This window comes from Zootoca vivipara, chromosome 8, assembly GCF_963506605.1.
Source record: "Zootoca vivipara chromosome 8, rZooViv1.1, whole genome shotgun sequence".
NCBI lineage: Eukaryota > Metazoa > Chordata > Lepidosauria > Squamata > Lacertidae > Zootoca > Zootoca vivipara.
In genome coordinates this window covers 45,469,645-45,485,615 of record NC_083283.1, presented here as the reverse complement: position 1 = coordinate 45,485,615, position 15,971 = coordinate 45,469,645, and the positions used below count along the sequence as shown (strand labels likewise).

The following is a 15,971-nucleotide window of genomic DNA, read 5'->3' as shown; positions in this document are numbered from 1 at the left end:
TTCCAGCATTAAACTGGTTAGAAAATATATTTACTCAATAATTTAGTGTCAGTTTTTCTCTCATAATCCTATTAGTTTTGTGGCCATGCTCCTGGTCCCAGAAATACAGTATAGAAACACACTGTATTGCCGTGAGCAGTTCTTGAATCCAGCATTAGCACCTGTTAGTCTGATACACTTCAATGAAGGTTGTCTTGATAACAAATGAAATATAAGAATGATATAAGGTAATACCATTTTAGAATCCCCTCCACACCTATTCTAGATTGCACTTCATACATACCTGTGTTAGTTAGTAAATCTGACTCAACATTAATTCCAATTATCATCTTCCCAGCAACTCAGTTACCTACTGTGCTAATGTCTTTCATCTTGTAAGAGCCTTTCTCTTGAACCATCGTTAAGGGCTCCGATATTTTAAATTCAATTGCCTGACCCTTTTGCCTAGCCTTTAAAACATCAAATTGTGACCTTTGTTGCAAAGCAAATAGGTGCACGTTGCACAAGCATTTTGATTCTCAGTTCAGAAACGTGAGAAAGTTTCTAGCCTTTGGGTTTCAGTCCTAAAGACTCTTTACTAAGTAGTAAAAGGTAAAGGTAAACGGTTAATTCCAATCAAAGGCAACTATGGGGTGCGGCACTCATCTTGCTTCAGGCTGAGAGAGCCAGCGTTTGTCCCAAGAAGGCTTTCCGAGTCATGTGGCCAGCATGACTATACCGCTACTGGCACATGGAGGACCGTGACTGGTGCCAGAGCGCACAGAAACACCATTTACCTTCCCACCGCAGGAAGGGAAGCATCACTGGGCCTGGTGCAGTTTTCTTAATGATAAAAATATATAAGATTGTACGTACGTAGGACCACCACACACCCCATGAGGCGCAGCAAGGCAAGGCAAGGCAACCACCTCAGGTGGCAGGATCTACAAGGGCAGCAGATTCCAATGCAGGTCTTAATTCCCCCTCTTGTTCCCTGGCAAGGAGGTGAGGCACCATTTTGTGATTTGCCTCAGGTGCCAAAATGTCTTGGGCTGGCTCTCATTGTACTGGTAGGGTTGCAGAATACAACTGAAAAGATACTGTATGCCTATTTGCTAAAGACTTGGCATCTTGCAACTCTGTCAGAAAACAAAGGAGAGCTTTCATGGTCGGAGGATTGGATTTCATGTGCAAGACATCTCCTAGGCCTTCACTCTTCCACTTCCTCTTCTAATGCTGTATATGTTTTATAGCATGACCCTAAGCATATTTACTAGAAGCAAGTCCCAGTATATTGAGTGAAGCTTCCTCTCAGATAAGGATTGCAGCATTAATGTTTGTTCCATTTTACCATTAGGCAGGGTGAAGCAGCTGCCCGAAGCAGCAGATCTGGGATCTAATAAAAGCGCAGCAAGTTGTTGGTTATTTAATCTAGAATGGTTATATATTTACTGCCTCAGAGTGGGAGGGGTGCTTGTAAGATTTTCTGCCTCAGGTCCAGCCTTGAGTACTGTCTACTTTGAGTGAGGGGACTGCAGGAAGTGCCATTTACTGTTTTGCCTTGGGCATCATCAAGATGTCTTGATGCACACAAAAATATTGGGACAATCTATGGAAAAGTCTTCATTTGCATAATTGCATGTTCTTGTAATTTGGACTCCCTGCTTATCAATGTTTTTCACAGGGACAAGCACAAAATAAGAGAAGGGATTTTATTTTACTTCTGATTAAGCAGACTGAAAATAAAAGTCTCACTCTCCCCCCCCCCCCCGATCTCTTGTAGTGGGATCTAAAAAGGTTCACAATATTTTTATGTTAACAAACATATAATCAGAAAAGCACAGCACAGTGTGTAGCCATAGGAAGGTTTTAGACTGCTGAAAGGAAATGGAGAGGAACTTTCTTAATATGCAAAATGGTTGACTCATACAGTACGTGGCTCATAGCCATATAAGTGCTTGCAAAATTGTTTCCTGGCTCAGCCCATGGAGTGACCACAGAGAAGTCAAAGGATAGAGAAAACACGGTGGCAAAGGAGGCTCTTACTAAATACAGTAACTAGCTGCAGTTTTTTTTATTTCTTTTCTTAAAAAGACCTGACAGCAAGCACAGGATGTGATGTTTGAAATAAAGTGTCTAAAAGCAATTATGTGTGAATGTAGCTTTTGTTCTGATACATTTGCTCTTGTAATTAGTTGTTTTTTCATAGTCTTCTTTTACCCTTTGAACCAGTAATATAAAAGAATATTAGAATTAAAAGATCTTGTGTTGAGGGAGTGAGCATATTTTCAAATCTCACATTGAGTAAAAGATTCCTGCATTGCAGGGAGTTGGAGTAAATTATCCACGTGGTCCCACCCAACTCTATGGTTCTATGAAAACAGCATAAGGCGTATCTAAGACCATGAAATGGAAGCTGAAACATATTTTGCAACAAGACTTTATGAAAATGGAAATTTATGTTCTTAAATATATTTTAATTAAAGTGGTCATGTGTGTGTGTACACACACACACACTTAACTTGTACTGTACTTCCAAACAATCTTTGCACTTTATTTTGAGCATGACACTACACTGTTATCTTTTTTTTTAAGGGAGGGAGCCTGTCCTGGTGTGAATAACAATTTCTAAATAAAAAACAATGCATTGCTGTGTTAATTGTGTCAAAGCTAAATTAATTGCCACCTTTAAGCTTGAAAAGATAAAATCCTACTGTACTATACAAAATGGTGTAGACACGATATGGTGTATTCTGTGTTTGTTCAGTACTAACTTTCATGGGACAAGGTAAAAAATTTCCCCTACAATGAGAGATACGAAGATTGAGATTTGGAAGCTGTATCTCACATACCAGCTTTTTCTGTATCATTCTGCTAAGTCCATAGGATTTGCTTAAATCTCTCTCTGGAAAATAGAATTTGCCAGAATGGATCATTAATTCACAGAGACAAAGGGCCACTAGAATGAATGACAGTGCAAACACACACACACACACACACACACACACACACACACAAACACAAAATCCTGGTGTGGGTTTGCAGGTATGGGTTTGCAGTTATTTGCACTTATTTAGGAAAGACCCCTCATCGTGTGAGAACTGTGGTGAGGTCTATCATCTCAGGGTGCATTTTGTGGTGATAACTCAGTGATTAATTGCACTGAGTATTATATCAGAGCCTGCAGTCAGAGCTACATTCCCACAGAGATCACTTGTTGCATTCCAGACTTCCACACAGTTTCTAAACAGCTGCTACATGACCATTTTTATGTGTCTAAAAATATACTTTGCTTCCTAGAAATAAGGATTCTCAAGATTTTTACCAGGATGAGATGCAACCCTTGATCAGTAACAAGTTTAAGGCTTGCATACTTACCTGTGAGTAAGCCTCATCTAACATAGTGGGATTTACTTCCAAACAGATGCATGTTGCACTGCCAAGCATTGCAAGAACTAGAACTGAGCTACATACAGGTGTAGGTGATATTATGTTTTAAAGAGATTATTGCAACCCCCTTTCGTTCTCTAGGAAAAAAAAAATCAGGAACTGTAATTCAATATCATGACCTCAGACACAGCAGCCACTTCAAATCCCATCAATATAACTAAAGTCAAGATTATTTACCCCAGTGTGTATCATATTATTTAGCTAATTTATGTCTATTTTGTCATCCATTAACCAAGTTTTTAAAACTCCTATTGAAGCTCTCCATAGTCTGGTTTCGTCTTCACCATTCAGAATAACCTGGTGCCCAGAAACCATGGCAGAATTTATGAGATGACCTCTGTTACTGGGCCAGTCACTATTTCAAAGATGTTGTTGCAAGCTCTGAAGTTAAAAACAAACAAACTATTAGAGCATTTCTAACTACTTATTCACTGGTCAGATACATATTTAATCACCTGCCCTTACCTGCTCATACTGCTGTTCATATTCAAAGCATCTGTTTCAATGATATTGTGAAACAAATTCAGATTTCTATTAAATATGACTTTTTATCATTAAAATTTATTACAAACCTTGGTTTGATATGAAAGAACATGACACCCAAAAAGCACACATTAACTTAACTTCCTTGCTCCCATGGCTGCATGATTCCACCGGTAACTCCCATCATGTTAGAGCACTGACATGAATTTAAGAAGCTGAGTTCAAACCCCTAGTTAGACAGAAGGCTGCTAGTTGCTTTTTGGAACATCACTATATCAACAGTAACTCTGCATCTGTAACCATAAATAAACATGTTTTGTTAGGGTTAAGGTTGTGAATGCAAAATGATGATGATGATGATGATGATGTTATTTCAAATAATGGGCTGTGAGGACTTGATTATATTTACATAGATTGCCCACAGCTCAGTGATGGAGTCTCTGTTTGACATGCATACGGTTTTAGATTCCATTTCTAGCATCTCAGATAAAGAACTGAGAGAACTATTCCGGAAAAATGCATTTGCAGGCAATGCATACAATACTGGGGAAATGATCCAATGGTATCATTCAGTGTATGGCGGGTTTATGGGCTCAGATGGAGTATTCGTCAAAGCAAAGTTAAATATAGTTCTGAACAAAACCAAAAGTATTTTCATTAATAGGAATGTGAAGAGAGATATGTATAATTCCAGAACATGAACCATTAAGGACCTCCCCCTTCCCTCTGCTTTATTTTTTTTAATCACTGATGGTGGATTTGGCTGACCTGACTGAAATGTGACCTAAGGCATTTCTTATTGCTTTGGAAACTGCATCAACATACTTGAACTGATGTCGTACTTACAGAGAAACTGGTGCTTCTATTTTTAAAATAAGAACTTTGGCTTTTAAAAAATATAACCTTGAAGCACAAGCTTTTCTATGATTGGGGTGGCTTTTTTCTTTGTTTGTTTCCAGGCTGAACAGAGTGCCGCAATTTCAAAAGTAGCAGAAAGAACAAGAGGTCAGATTGGGTCAGCCAGCAAAAATTAACCGCGTAGGGCTTTTCTTGGTAAGAACACATCAGTATTAAAATCAGTTTTAAACTGTGTAACTTAAGAGACAAATGTAACCTATTTGCTTTTTAAAAACTTCTATGCCATAGAAAGTTGATAATTCTGGCAGTATAGAGAATTAAAGGCATGATCCAGCCAAAGCTTGGCATTTCTAAGATCTATTGATTTTATTTTTTAAAAAGAGAAATTATCCAGCCAGGTGCTTGGCACTTCCATTTAAACCTTGGGATTTACTAGGGCTATTCCACACTTCTGTTTGTCCCATTATTTCTAGGCTCAGGCCCTAGAGTGGTTTTTCTTTTGTCCCACCACTTTCCCCAGGGAAACCCACTGTTTATGGCTGAATCAGAACAAACGTCAACTGGGTTTTCTGCAGATTTATGTTTGTTCAGATTCAGATTCAGCAGTAAACAGTGGGTTTTCTCAGGGAAAGCAGAGGTACAAAAGAAAACCTCTAGGATCCATGCCTAGAAATCACAGGGCAAGCGGGGTGTGTGTGTGTTTGAGCCCCTATACAGTCTTTACTGGCAGAACTGCATCATCATCATCAACAACAACAACAACCTTTGCTTAAGCCTCCCCCATTATAACTGTTTCAAAAAGGGAGATTTAGGCTCATTAGGTTCATCTGTTACCTATCTTCATATTCACAATCATTTGTGTCATATTTTTCATTTATACTGTCTGAAAGGGGAAAAAAAGTTTAATATTGCCATACTTTGAGGCTAAATAATATAGCAGAAGAACATCTACTCTGCAAACTTAAATCTAGCAATGTCTTGTTTATGTTGCTACCAAATGGTTTAACCAGAGCAGGTAGGTTGCTCAAAAATAAAGTTGTGCAAAAGAATCCTGCAAAAGTACACCAAGGGACAGGGGAATTGCATGTCCCTTTCAGTGCCACCTTGATGACTGTGCTTATTGGGAATAGTAGGAGCTAAAGGAAGATGGAAGAACTCTTGTTGAAAGGGGCAAGGGAAGGTGAGCCACCAAGCAAAGAATCCCTCTGAAATTAGAGTATGAGGTTCAAGTGACATGCTAGGATCTCCTTTGTTTTTGGTTTCGGTACTTAGCGTTCCATAAGACTGCATAAAAATTGGGGCAGTGGTGCTCTGGGGTACTTAACTCTTTCCTCCCATGCCCTTTCTCTGATGTAAATCACCCAATTAGCTGGGGTTGGGGTAAAGTGGGGCAAGAGCAGACAGATTCAAATGCCATTCCTGTCTCTCTCCCACCAGAGCTAAGGGTTGAAAGGGCTTGGGAGGAGAGGACTGAACACCCTCTCTCCAAGCACAACATTTCTGTTCTTCAAAAGAAAAGCCATAGGAGATCCTATTCATGAATCTCCCTTGTCACACCTCTTCTGGCCCTGGGTAATTCACCACCTCTGGGATGAGGCATGAATGAACAACAAAGTCCATCAGGGTCCAATTACTTAGGTTCACCAAGGGAACAAGAGGAGTCAAACTATTGACCCCATCAGGGTTTTGCTGATGTGGCTCTGACAATGTAGCCCTAAGCATGCTTACTCAGAATTAAGTCCCACTGAGGCTATGGAGTTTATTCCCATGTATGTGTGCACAGGAGGGCAGCCTGAGAAATTATATTTTGAAATGTAGATGATGAAATCAACAAGGCCAGACAGGGGACCTATCCCCTCAATAATCCAAAGGGGAGGGGATGAATCACGTTCTGAGTAGCAGTGGTTAAAAGGTGGAGACACACTACAACATATTTGAGGGTTTCACAACTAGCAACTTTGAGGAAGTTAAAATCTTATGAAAACCTGGTGGCATCCTGTTTCCCCCCTGCATAAACTATAGATCAAGTGAAAGGATGCATAGTCTACAGGTCCACACATGCTGCTCTCAGGAACACACATTTAGAAAGGGAGAGATCCAAAAACATAGAAACTGCTTAATAGTGAGTTAGGCCTTTGACCCATCTAGCTCAGTACTAGCTAGACCAGGCATGTCCAAAGTCCGTTTTGGGGGGCCTAATCCGGCCCGCCAGTTGGTTTAATCTGGCCCCTATGGCAGTTTATTTCCTAGGGTAAAATCATTTAAAAAAAACCACCTCAACTTCAATCCTAAAAGAAGCTTAACAACCACAACCCTTTAAAAAGCTCAATAATGTCAATCCTAAAAAAAGGTTAACAACTTTGGTCGGCCCTTTGGTTGGCCTCCACGGCCCTTCACTTCATCAAATCTGGCCCTCTTTGAAAAAAGTTTGGACACCACTGAGCTAGACTGACTGGCAGCAGTTCTGCAGAGTATGGGACAGGAATGTCCCCCACTTCTCCCTGGGACCTTCTGCATGCATATAATCTGCTCTACCACTGACCTGATCTTCTGGTTGGAATAAGTCAATTCAAGCCTCAGACAGAAATGTCCTTGCTTCCAATAATATTGTAAGACAGTCATCTCATAGCCCCAAACCCTGGGTCTGTTCAACTGGGCTCTGGATGTCCTGCCCCTCCCTTGGTTAACCTTTTAAAAAAGAGCAGAAACAAAAACACTTTCCTTACAGGGTGGCTGGGCATGCTGCAAAGTGTGGTGCTTGTGAAACCCCAGCTACCACCCATCTTATTTCATCCAGAGACAATTTTATGTCATGGGCCTCTGCCGCAAGTAAGTAGCAAGACCCCTGCTTGCTTCCCTAATAGTTCTGGTTACAGGTAGGTAGCCGTGTTGGTCTGGATCGAAGTAAAATAAAAAAATTCCTTCCATTTCACTGTATCTGAAGAAGTGTGCATGCACACGAAAGCTCATACCAAAATAAAAACTTAGTTGGTCTTTAAGGTGCTACTGAAGGAATTTTTTTATTTTGCTTCCCTAATGTAATGAGTACCATGGACAGCGGTAGCATGAATACCATATTTTTCCATGTATTAGATGATCCCTATTTTTTTTTGAACCCAGCATTAAGAAAACAATATTTTAAACACCAAACAGGGTGCCGGAGGGGGGGCTGTGTGCGTGAGCCACCAACACCCAAGACACCGCTGATAGCAACCATTGACTCAGGCTGCAATACTGGTGTCACCAACATTGTGCTCATGCTCTTGATGATTTCTTCTGGCATTTAGAAAGTTACCTTTTCCCTGTTTGTAGTGACTGGTTTCCAATCTGCTCAGTGGTCTTAAATTGTCTATTACTGCAGAAGTCTCTGTGTCAAATACTTCCCACTTCTCCTCATTTGTGCACTTCAGGGGATGATATAGAAAGAATCTGTCTTCTTGTTTTTAATTTTAAAGTGACCACAGTTCCCCATGACATCTAAACCAGGGGTAGTCAACATGGTGCCTTTGAGATGTAATTGGACTACAGCTTCCCATTAGCATTGGGTAGCCAATGGTTAGGAATGATGGAATTTATAGTCTCACAACGTCTGGCAGGTACCACATTTGCTATCAATGCTTTAAATTATAGTTACTGATTAAAGGTAGGCTCTAACTAATGTTTCAGTTCTGAATCCAGAGTTTAAACAAAGCATAATTTGCTGTGTTCAGATGTCACAGGGAAGTATGGTTTGTTTAAAACCCAAGCAGAAGATTTCTATATTGTCCTCTGACATGCAAAACACATGAAGAGGAAGGTAGAAGCCTGAGGATCACAATGACTCATGCATACAAAAGCAATCATTTCCTATTATCTCTGAAATAAGATATCTCCAGTAATTTTACATTTGCATCTGTTGTATACAGAATGTATGAAATTCACCTTTTTAAAAAAGTGATTAGTACAAAATAATCTATTCAAATCTATTATAAATATTTAATAAAAACTACTTTAGCCAAGAATAATTTCATATACAAAATACAGAAAATTTGCATGTATCCTTAATGTGTTTCCAAAGTGAAAAAATATGGTAATGTCTTTTTCTTAAAAGCGAGGAGAGCTTGTATGTATGTGTGCTTCAATTATGAGGATTTAAAAAGAGGGGGGAAATAGAGCATCTTTAATATTTTTTAACCAATTTGTTTTGGGGATAATAGCAGGCCCTTAATGGGTATCCCTTCTTGTCAACTGCTGGCATTGCAAAATCAGAAATAAAGCAAAACAAACAATATCAACACTTATTCATCCCTTCCAAGTAGGGGTTGTTGTTGTTGTTTTATTAAGAAAAAAATATTCAGGAAAGTTCCAGGTTTAAATAATGGAGACAGTTGCTTAAAATATAAAGTTCGCTCTTAGGTCACTAATAAAAGATCTCTCCTAAGAAAGGTTAGGGAATAGGCATATGGAATCCTTGGGATTGTACCAAGGAATGCTAGTCCCACAAAGGACACATGCAACTTTCAGTGCAAAGAAAATGTGTCTGAGGCAACTTTTTTTCACTCCGTACTCCTTATACTCTTTTTAACAATGGCCCTGGGAATAGATGAGACTGTTTCAGCACTGCTGTGGATCCTTTCACGATAGCCCCAGGTTACTATTATTCCAGTTAATACAGCTGCCTCATAATTTCCAAAGCTCTCCACTGAGGTTTGAACTTTTATCCCCATTTTGAGGTATGGTTGGAGGCCTCTCCTTCCTTTCCTTCTCGCTGGCTCTTGGCCAAATTTCCACATTCTCAAGTTTTATCCTGCTACTCCCTCCAAAATTCAGTAGATGGAGCTAGCATGCCATATACTACATTGCCGAGGGGGGGGGGACAACCTGAACCATTGCCCCTTTGCAGGTTTTAGTGATATCTTTTCAGCTTTGCAGACCAAAATCCCTGTAAACTGCCTATTGGTCTGTGCAAACTAAACTACTTAAACACATAGGGAATAATGGGAAGAGAAATTAGAAAGGAAGACCAGAAGCTGTTTATGTATGCCACCACGGCGTCTAGAGTGATATTAGCCCAAAGGTGGAAGACAGTAGAAATTCCAACGGTACACGAATGGAGAGAGAAAATGAGTTAGAGTTGGCAAGGCTGACAGGAAGAATAAGAGAGCAGAAAGAGCAAAGGTTTCAGGAGGAATGGGGTAAATTTGGAGACTACTTAAAATAATATTGTACAAATGTTAAAACACTAGTAGGATTAACTTGAAAATACAACATAAGAAATAGCTAGCCCTGTTAATACCGGTATGTATGTGTAGAATTTATATGAGAGAAAGGCAGGGAAGAAAGGTTAAAGCGCAGAAAATGAGTAGAAGAAAATAGAAAACCAAGAGAGAAGAGGGAGGAAGTCAAGTTCGGGAGAACATATGTTTGGAATGGATAAGAGGTGAATGAGAGTTAAGAGATGTAAATAAGAAACGATACACTGTAATTTATGTGAAACATTTTTATTTGTAACATGTTTATTTGATTGAAAAAACAATAAAAATGAAATTAAAAAAAAAACAAACACATAGGTTTGGCCACTGATTTAGCAGACTGTTTTATATATATATGAAGTTGTCATGTTATGTTATTTTTACATAACAACTGCAAAGCCATTAACAGCTTTCTCCCTGTTCTGGGCATCCCTGTCTCTATTTTAAATGTTAATTACTTGACTCAGCCTATTGTCCTTAGGTTTACAGCTGGGGGGAACATTCAGTTATCTTGAATCATTGCCATAATCAGGGCTTAATCGGAGTTGGGCTTGACTGAGCCAACCTTCAGCCCTGGAGTCTATTTAAATTCTATACAATTGGATATGTAATACCGTACTAAGGAAAAGACTACACTTCCCTCTCCACTGACTAACCACAGCAAGTTCCCACAAATATTGAGCAGTGAGGATCTGGTGGTGCAACTTAGTGGCAGACCCTGACACCTCAAATTTAAGTGGCACCTTGTGCGATGCCAAAATCCAGTGCCCCCACTGCCTCTCACCTTCTGTTGGGTGACAAAGTTGTGGTACCCCCTGTGGTGCCCCAGAAGCTCTGCGCCCGGTGCGATGGCACCAGTTGCGCTTCCCTACATCTGCTTTTGCAACATACTGCAGGCTCAACTTGTAGTGTATCTCAAAATTCAGCTTATTTTTGAAGCTGCACCTTGCCAGGACAAGAAGGACATTGGCTCTGAGGAAGGTATCAATGAGGAACTCCACACTAATACTAAAAAATAAATAAGAAAAATAAGAAAAATGCTGCCGGATAAGACTAGAGGCCCATTCAGTTCCCACAGTGGCTAACCAGATGCCTAAGAGATGCTCACAAGCAGGACATTTTATCCCCAGGGTCTCACAAATCCTTACTGTATCAACACAGGTCAAACAGATCTATGTCACTTGCTTCCACTGTAAATATTGAAGTATAGTAATGTCATTGTCATCCTGCTCAAGTGCAGTTCATCTGGCTACAGCACATGAATCGCCATGATCAATATGCAAACATTTAAGGGTTGGCTGCAGGCATTTTGCTGCCTGAGGCACAGTAGCAAATGGCTCCTCCCAAGTCAAAGGGTTATATTCAGCTAAATCAGGCATGGCCAAACTTGGCCCTCCAGCTGTTTTGGGACTACAACTCCCATCATCCCTAGGTAACAGGACCAGTGGTCAGGGATGATGGGAACTGTAGTCCGAAAACAGCTGGAGGGCCAAGTTTGGCCATGCCTGAGCTAAGTCCTACTCAGAGTACACCCCCTGAAATGAATGATTATTACCTTCAATGGGACTACACTGAGTACGGCTAGCATTGAATACCAGTCACTTCTGCCAATGTCTGCCATTTTCTCCTCGGTGTCTCCCCTTTCTTGCTCCAGTGCCATGACCATTACCGTTATGCAACCTGCCTTCTCCTTTGCTCCTCCCCCACCCTGACTTCATGTAAATCCAAGATTGTGATGAGGCACGATAAATCCTCCAAAGGGGGCTTTGTATATATGAAGAACTAAAACCCAAATTATTGTTGTCGAAAGACCTAGTAGGCTCAGATCTACAGTATCCGAAAACTGCAGCTAATATCTCTTGCTCTTCATTACTCTTCAAATTATGAGATCACTACAGCTCTATACTTGTATACACTAACCATTTCAAAGGAGAGCATTTATTCTGGCTCGCTTTAACATGCTGCCTTCAGCACTGTTAAGTAGATGATTCAATAAATCCTCAGTTAATGAACAGCTGTGTCTGTGTGGAGCTGGAACATTACAATCTTTTGAACATATTTAACCTGTATAGTGAGTCCAGAAACAGGCTGATCCCCCCCTCTGCTAAAAATTGATCTGAGAATATCTTCTGAAAACTTGGCATTCTACTTACAGCATGTGTCCTCCTATATCACTGAGAGAGTTGCCAAAGTTTTTTTTTTCTTATTTCAGTGCAGATTAGGAGAAATCAGGATTTAAGATGATCTCAACAGACTGGAGAATAGGGACCAAACCAACAAAATGAATTTCAATAGAGACAAATGTAAGGCTCTGCACTTAGCCAGGAAGAACCAGCTGCACAAATATAAGATGAGGGACACCTAGATTGCTAGTAGTACATATGAAAAGAATCTAGGGTCTTAGTAGACTACAAGCTTAAGAAGTGTCAACAGTGTGATGCAGCAGCAAAACAACAACACTAATGCTATCCTGGGCTGCATCAACAGAAGTCTAGTGTCCTCCTGACTGAGGGAAGTCATGGTACCACTCTATTCTGCCTTGGTCAGGCCACACCTGGAGCACTGTAACCCATTCTGGGCACCACAATTTAAGAAGGATAGTAACAAGCTAGAACACATACAGAGGCGCATGACCAAGATGATCAAGAGTCTAGAATCCAAGCCTTATAAGGAACGCTTGAGGAAATTGGGTATGTTTAGCCTGGATAAAAGGAGACTGAGAGGAGATAGGATAGCCATCTTCAAATATCTATAGAGCTGGCACATGGAGGATGGAGTAAGCTTGCTTTCTCCTCCTCTGGAGGCTAAGACCTGAACCAATGGTTTCAAATTACAAGAAATTAGGTTCCAACTAATTTATTGGAAGATCTTTCTGACCGTAAGAGCTGTTAGACGGTGGAACAGAATCCCTCGGAAGGTGGTGGGACTCTCCTTGCTTGGAGGTTATTAAGCAGAGCTTGGATAGCCACCTGCCATGCTCTACAATTCTATGATTCTATGATTCTGAGTAGACATGCATAGGATTGTGGCACCATTGTATTATCCTCGGTGGGAGCCAACAGGGAATGTGGTGCCACTATTGTCAATTGCTTGTAAGGTAAACTGAGAACTCATGCGGGCAATCATTCTGCAATTCTTCATGATAGGTCTATTTGAAATAAAATCCAGACAGACTTCATACTGCCCAGCAGACAGGGTAACCCAGCATGAAGATTCTCTGAGGTTAAGTTAAAGCCTCATGAGAAGAGAAGACTCCCTGGAAAAGACCCTGATGTTGGGAAAGATTGAAGGCACTAGGAGAAGGGGACGACAGAGGACAAGATGGTTGGACAGTGTTCTCGAAGCTACCAACATGAGTTTGACCAAACTGCGGGAGGCAGTGGAAGACAGGAGTGCCTGGTGTGCTATGGTCCATGGGGTCACAAAGAGTCGGACACGACTAAACAACTAAACAACAACAACAAGAAGTTAAACCCTGGGTCATCAAATATGTTAAGGCTCAACAAAGAACAGAGACAGATGAGCAGGAAACAGTTCCATAGCAGCCAGTGCAAGGGATGCCAGGATGGGGCTCCTCATTTAAAAATAAAATTAATGCAGAGGCCATGAATGAGTTACATGGAACTCAGTAGCAGCTTGTCAAATTGGGAATTCTGCCTGAGGGTTCCTTTATTTTCCTTTTTTGTGTGGTGGCTTTCCATCCATGAGGACTCTCAGAAATAAAAACAATCAAATAAATAAAGATTTAAAAATTGTTTAGGGGACAGTGGGCAACCTTGTCTTTGTAGTGTCTCTCCTCCTAAGACATCCTGGACTGCCTTAACCAACAAGTAAGAGCTTGGTAGGTGTCTGAGGGCTGGGATTTGACCTTTTCTGTTTCTAATTATCACCATTCTAGAGAACATAATCAATGTATTTTATTTCCAAGCACTCCCTGCTGCATCGTGGCTCTGAAACAGCCTGTGTTTTATTGAAATGTTGTTATAGACATGCTGGCCTTCCCCTTCTGTCATCATTACTGTTTTTCACTGGTTTATTTATTCTTCTGACACTTTCCTTCGTTCTGCATTTGGGCTAAATCCAGCATTAAGCCTTTCTGCAATATGGGCTCATCGGCACTAGGTGTCACAATCCTTGCATTTATTTTGTAGTGGGTTTTTTTCTAGAGCTGCCGATCAGCTGCAGTTTGTTTAAATAAGAAAGTACAACAAGGTGCAAATTATCGGGGCGTGGGCATGCAACACACCATTTTAATTTGCCTGTTTGAATTAGCCCATTTCAGAACCACCACCAAAAACCTGTATAAAGAAATTCAGAACTCAGGATGCATTTTAGGCCAACATCTATTAAAATGAATTGAATGTCATTTAAGGTATCCCATGGCAGGGTGGTATAGAATATCGGGTGGAAAATGCATTGCATAGAAAATGCATTGCGAATTTTAGTAACTATACTTCATTATTATCTGTTCATCTTAAATCAAACTTCTCTCAATATTTTCACGGGCCTACATTTTCAATATAGCATACAATGGTTAGCTATACAATGGAAGGATTATTTGGACCAAACATTTTGTGTCTTGCTCTGGCTGAATGCTTCATTAGCACCAAACTGCATATTGTACTTATTTATTTTATTTATGTAAAATTGATACCCCAGCCTTCAACACAAGTGACTGCTGGACAGGTCACATTCACATAAAAACAATACAATCACTGGGATCATTCAGGATTTGGAACTAAGTGTCATCAGTATATTGATGGCACCCATCTCTATCTCTCTGTTCCATCGGTATCAGGAGAGGCAGAGAACTAAATTTAAGATTAGATAAACCAAAATGGTCAGATCCAACCATTCCTGAGGTCAGTTGGATGCTACTTGCACAGGTGGAGTTGGCCAATTGTCTTCATCTGCAGGAGGTGTGGGATGGAAGAGAATTAAAAAATGTGTAATGTATGGGAGGGGGTCTGTCCTGTCCCATGGTGCATTGCCTGTTCCCTGTGCTCCACACAGCTGCTTCCAAAGACCATGGAGGCTCTGCGGGTTCAGGGTGTGGGTTGGGAAAGGCTGGGCACTTATGGCAGAAACCAATTTCTGCCTTGGACCTGGCCTGGTGATGCTCCAGTTATGGTGTCAGGGATGTGGCCATGCAGCTTGCACAATTAATACCTCTGTTCTGGGCCTGTTGTGGTACAGTTGAAAAGGTCTTCACTGCCTCCTCGGGCCACGATGATTAGATCCTGAGAGCCAGGAGGAGGGACTTATGAGGCTGGTGATTTTCCAGGGTGCCATTTAAAAAAAAAGTGCAGCAAGGGTTGTGGGAGCTAGCATGCAGGCAATATGATAGCTGCTTGCTCCTGTTAATGAACCCATGGAGCCCAAAGGTATTAGTTTAAACTCACTGTTCAGTAAATGCCAAGGCTGAATTTCATCCTGTTCTCCCATAACATTTCTGTCTTTTGATTACAATCTATGAAAAGCACATAAGGTTGAAGCCAGACTGTTGGGTGAGCTTAGTTCCCGTTTACATTAATTGTCAAGTCATGACTGTTGATTTCAGTGGGATTGATTTCAATGGGAAGGAACCAAGTTAAACTAATGCAGTCTGGATCCAAACCATTGTTTTGCTTTCTGTTGGGGGCAATTAAGCAGCAGCCACAAGTGTTGTGTATACACTTAGGTGTTAGGTTAACCGGATATTTCCATGTGAAAAGCAACTAAGATGCCACAGGGTTCCTTCCAACTTTGTTTTTCTGTGTCCATACAGAGTTCCCAGATGCATATGTTCAGATATTTAAAGATCTCTGCACACAGCTGTATGAAACCCACACTCCTAATGAAAACACATGTACTCATAGCAATTGTGATGCTGTCCTAAATAAGCAACCTGCTCTCTCTCTCTCTCTCTAACAAATGCCTCACAGGAGATGTATGCCTTTGAACTATCTGCAGAAGTAGTTGCATGCCTGT

At 40.7% G+C, this 15,971-nt stretch overlaps 1 protein-coding gene across 1 annotated transcript in view; it reads left to right on the top strand.

Annotated features, from left to right (window-relative positions):
- LOC132592550 (uncharacterized) overlaps window positions 1-15,971 on the top strand; it is a 254,823-nt gene that overhangs the window by 185,265 nt on the left and 53,587 nt on the right. The gene's annotated exons all lie outside the window — the stretch shown is intronic.